The sequence below is a fragment of the Patiria miniata genome, unplaced genomic scaffold (assembly GCF_015706575.1).
Source record: "Patiria miniata isolate m_02_andy unplaced genomic scaffold, ASM1570657v1 HiC_scaffold_9, whole genome shotgun sequence".
Taxonomy (NCBI): Eukaryota; Metazoa; Echinodermata; class Asteroidea; order Valvatida; family Asterinidae; genus Patiria; species Patiria miniata.
Genome location: NW_024037076.1, coordinates 5,331,580 through 5,337,579, shown reverse-complemented (window position 1 = coordinate 5,337,579; position 6,000 = coordinate 5,331,580).

Sequence of the window (6,000 nt, the reverse complement as noted above, 5' to 3'; positions counted from 1 at the left end):
CCACGTTATGGGTGGACTGCACAACATTAGGGGTGGACCGCACAATATTAAGGGGTGGCCTGCGCAACATTAGGGGTGGCCTGCGCAACATTAGGGGTAGACCGCGCAATATTAGGGGTAGCCTGCGCCTGCGCAGCATTAGGGGTGGCCTGCGCAACATTAGGGGTGGTCTGCATCTCTTTAGGTGTGGCCTGCTCCGTGGTGCCAACAACAATATAATAATGTCTTTATTGAGGATTCACCATTAGGAAGGATTATATGTTACCTTATTTCAGTCATTTTGATCAATTCAGAATCAGCCGATTCCACACAGGAGCAGGACAGGACTCGGTTGTCCGCAGTTTACCACCTGGAGAATGCATTGATGCATCCAATTGAATCCACCTGCTACAAAATGTAGTTTTACTCAATTATTTAATGTATGTATATGACAGAATTGATCGTATCACAATTTATATGAATCATACACATGTACCACATGTACAACGTTATCGGGATGTCGACCGGAAAGCTCGAGAGCTATATTAACTTTGTTATTTGCAGCAGAAATGATGCCTCACTCACTTATAAATACTGAGGACATCCAACAGCCGTTGGTGTCCTACTCAGCATAAATAATCAAGGCATTTTTTGATTGGCTGATCGGCACAAGCACACGACAATAATCACAACACAGCCATGACAGTATTGGTCAAAAATGCGCCCGCATTAATGCACTTTTGACCAATACTGAGTGACAGGCAACAGCCGTACGAATGAACATTGTCAACATTTGATGCACGCAAGTGAGGGCGGGATTTGCAGCACGTTGCTTTCGTGAACAATGGCAGCCAAAAATCGTCCCAATTCAACCCAAAATTACAAGATAACTAGACCTCTGTAGGTAATGAATTCATCGTTTTGTTGCTATGTATTAAGCAGCACTTCGTAGACGGCATGGTCAGATTGTGTGAGTATAAAGTGACAAAATACATGAAGTTGCAATTTCAAATTGATTTTCGGCTCCCCTAGCATAAGTAGCAATGCGACCAACATTCCATGCACAGGGCATACAATGTGTAGCTGTCTAACTCCATGGTCTAAAATGAGGTAGTCCAGTATGACAGCCACATTTATGGGGCTGTTACAGGCAGGGTGGCCGTAAGGTCATGGCCAAATTCTGCTAAATGCACTTCAACAATCTGTCAGATCTATCAAATATCTGCCAAATCCATGATAATTACTTGAAATACATGATAAACACTTAAAATAACAATACATGCAGATGGTGTTGTGGTTGTTGCCTTTGTAAACAATCTAGGCCTATACACATGTAGTTGCATATGGATGTTTTGAAATTGCATAAAGTTCAGGCAAAACAACGGGTTGCGTCATGACAAAGTCCAGTTCCAAGTGAACCTCAGGCGACCTAGGCCAGCCAACCTGTCCCATTATGCAAGGGTTTGTTTGAAAAGATTGAAGCATTTTAAAACAAATTAGGGGCCCGGCACCACTTTTTTCGACTCGCCCGTTTTTCTGCCAGGCCAAATAACAGGCATGCAACTTGGAATTAACAAAAAAACGAGGAAATACCAAATTTTACAAGACTTTGTACAGTGTTTTTTTTATTTTAAATGGCAAAAGTCTTAAGTGAAAAACGAGGAAATCAGCTCATCGGAGGAAGAGTTGCATGCCTGAAATAACTATTTTTGCAGAATTCTGCAAGAAATCTGCAAAAAAAAAATCCATTCTGTCAAATTTTCTGTCCAATTCGTTTTTTAACAAAAGATCAAAGTTAACTGAAAATCGGAACGGTCACGTCACTCTTCATGCCCTTAATTGTCACAAGTCCCGTGTGTGATTTGTAAACAAAAATTGTCAATTTTTTCGACCTCCAATGACTCCCATCACGAAATGTTCGGCCCCCGTATTTCACACGTATTATTTTGATATAGTTGGGTACCTAAAGCTGGGATCAAACCTCTGAAATATAAAAAAATGTGAAATTACAAGCATTTCGCTCACCAAATCTAGTATCCGGAAGTTAGCGACGACCGTGTGTGCTTTGTAGCTGTCGATTGAGGGCGCTTGCCACCAAACCCGTTACGGAATAATAATTGAGACGCAACATGCATACGCGCAGACAACGGTCGGTTACTGTGTAGTAACATACATAGAATGGCTAAACCATATAATCATCACTAAAAAGAGACAAAATTACCAATAATTGAACACGTTTTCATTCTACAGACAATGATAATGTGCGCATATATCGTTGTCGGCTAAATTTTGTCCCAGCTCCATACACGATGTTTTGCAATATATATCATAAAAGTGGTGCCCTTGTTTTGTGACGTTCTGTTTTGGGTTCTTTTTACTGAATTTCGCAAATGTACTGCCCTGAAAAGCACTATTATTGGCGTTTGTGTGCATAATCGTCGTTTCTGAACAGCGCCCCATCGACAGTTGAAATAAGCCTCCCCCCCCCGCGCTTTTTGATTTTACGAAGCCAAATGTCCAGAGAAAAAAACCTGTCTACCTTTCACCACGGATGTGCAAGTGCCCTTTTCACAATTTTTTACATCCCCCCCCCCTCCCCAATAAAAATGACCGCCTGCTACGCCACTGAGATGCTTTAGGTCATAAATTGTACGACTCTCTGACATCCGGTGTGGCAGGTAATTCTGTCCCCCCTGGTAAATGTGTCCCCCCCCCCCGGACAGATTTACCGGGTCGCGACCCGGTAAATCTGTCCGGGGGGACACATTTACCTAGATAGATCTGTCCCCCTCCCTGGTAAATATGTCCCCCTGCCCAACGTTGAAAGTGTCCCCCTGGTAAATGTGTCCCCGTGCAAGTATCACCCATGCGATGATACGAGTCGTGCTCGTGAGCGCGCATCGCCGCAAGTACATGCTGCAAGATTTGTGGCAGTGTTTATCGCATGTGTACATAATGCTATCCCGCTACACTAAGGAAATTCATCCAATAGGAAATCTCGTTACGCGCTACGATGGGAACGCAGACCAATCCAAGTAGGCGTAATATCAATGAGGCGATCACCGTAGAATAGGGCCACTGTCAACCTCGTCCCCAGTGCTTACTTTATTTCCAACCGCGTTTCCAATAGTAAACCCTGGATAGGAAACTTTCTTCCTGTATCCTGATTGGATACCGCAATTGGCTAGTAATGGATTTTTTTCGTGTACTTGGTGCTATATATTCACAACGTGCAGTACGTGTTTTCGCGATCATTCGTCCACGCCTTCTCGAAAACACTAATTTCCTTTCCAATTTGCTCATATTAATATGAAATATGATACTGCATGTTGTCTCGATAAGATCGTAACAGTTTGATTTCAAAAATCGTGTTTTCGTAACTCACGCCGTGCTCGCGCTGCTACGAATTGACTCTGTTTTTACCCCAGACACCCCATACAAAAACAAACGCAAATGTGTAACGCATATCCAGGCACCAGACTGTTCCTCATTTGCATACGTGTGCAAAAATCTTACACATGCAAATGATCCAATACCAGGGTGAGAGAGCAGGAGGTGGTGGGCGCGTACTGCTCGACACCCTGGGGACGAGGTTGGGCCACTGTAGTGCATGACTGGTCATGCACTAAAGTGGCCCTATTCTACGGTGGCCCTTGCTGTATTTTCACCGTACTCAGTACCGAATCGATCGAAACATATTGTGTTCACATTTCACATCTAAGAAAGAGACCAAAAAGTTAATTGTTTTCATCTTCATGAAGGTCAGACTAAAAAGTAAAAAATGTATACCTTGTTTGTAGACTGAATTCATCAAAACAATATAGAGAAATGGCCTTCTGCGTTGCAAAACTAGGGGGACAAAAAAACCTGGAGGGGACAGAATTACCTGAAGGGGGACAGAATTAACGGGCCGGAGAGGACACTTTTACCTAGGTAATTCTGTCCCCCGGACACTTTTAACGGGGGACAGAATTACCGTCCACACCGGTTAATTTGTTAATTTTATTAAACTGTCCATGATTTCCGGACAACTGAGGGGGCTGTTGCTGTGATTTGGGGAGATACTTTCAGTTTAGAGGTTAATTTTCTTTTCAAACTCTGAATCTCAAACTTGCTTATTGAAAACATTCTGTGCAAAATGTTTGCTCACAGGATGACTGGCACGCACAATCACAAAAGACAAGATAGAGCATAAACTATACGACAGTCAATTATCAAAAATGCTGGCCGCTTTTTAATGCTGAAAAAGCTGTGACATTAGTGAGTTTCTGCCTGAAATGACACATAGTTGCTTACGAATATGGACATTATTATTTGCATGGTCAAAACGAAAAGAGCACCTCAATTGCCATTGAAATTTGCAAAACAGCGATGATTGCCAAAAGGTTAAAATGGACACAAAGGTACCTTTTCAATGATTGTATTTAAAATATAAAAAACTGTATCCGATACAACATTGGCCCAGGAAAACTTCACACTGACATAGATATCGATATTCGAATACTACTAATCATGATTCAGTACACTGTCTGATCAGTGCAGTGTGAGATTAGTGGATCCTATCACACGTTAGCCCATGAATATTCTAAATTCGCATTAGAATAAAACCCAAAAGGCATTCCAAAATACCCTTAAAAATTTCCAAATTCAGTACCTTCCCTGAAAACAATTTGGTGCTGATGGTAAAACTCGATGGACCTAGAGTTTAACGGTCCATTGGCGGAATTTACGGGTGGTCCGTGACGGTAACAATAAGAAATAATAATGCAAAACATGGGTTTAAAATACTACATTGTACTACTACAGTCATTATAGAGGGTGGATCAAAAAAGCGAAACCGAGATATTATTGCTAATTGGAACAGAAGTAGGGCAAATGTAAATCAAGGGGAGATATCATCTGTTAGGGTTGAATCTCGTCTTTAACATGACGTGTCCTTATACATTCACGGTTGACTGAGCAGTGACTATTTTATGAAAGGGTCCATTGAGAGACTTGCGCCACTTTTCACGTTGAGATCTCTGTTTTCCCCCACACCTGCCCTAATGGGCAACCATAGCCTTTCACACTGAGACAAAACACACAACACAAACCACAATTGAAAAGTGGCACAAGTCTCTAAATAGACCCTTTTATAAAATGGGCTCTGCTCAGTCAACCGTGAATGTAATGACAAGACCGGGGTGTCATTTTAAAGAGGAGACTCCACCCTACGAGAGGATATCTCCCTGTGATTCACATGTGCCATACTTCTGTTCCAATAAGCAATATTATCTCGGTTTCGTTTTTTTATCCACCCTGTACAACAGATCACGACACTCAGTTCAAAGGTCATAGTACTCGTAACTAAAACACCATAAAACAGTACATCAGCTGGTATCCAATAGATGGAATATGACAGATCACATAACACTTTATTGGGTAGCCAGACTGATTGTCCTTGTCCTCAAGTTAAGGTGTTTAAAAGTACAACAACACATTATTAATTGTACAATAAGATAAAAACAACACAGTGCATGCAATAACTACAAAATAAGTTGAAAACAGAATCAGTAATTCATTGTCTGGACTTGTCAATTGGAAAAAAGCAAGCATTGTCTCCAAAAACATAATTTACAATATCTGAAACTAGTTAAGTGTGAATCAAGAATTAGAACACTTTAAGTCAACATCTAACCTAGATATATCCAGCAGACCTGCTACATCAGCTAAGTCACCATATTTGTAGGTGGAAGCTATACAAAAGAATACAATGATTCTTAAATGAACGGTTCTATAAAATATCCATTACCTGTAGATACTGATATACATGTACATGTAATAGCAACTTCACTTCACATCACCAACGATGTTTATGGTTCCCCCATGATTCAATTCAAGTTGACTACCAAACCTATCTTGCGAGATCTCTTCTGTTTGAATCATTAAAACTTTAAGAGATGTAGACAACTTCATTCACAGAAATGAAGTCAAATGATCGAAATAAAGAACAACCAAATAAAAGAATGAATTTCCACTAAC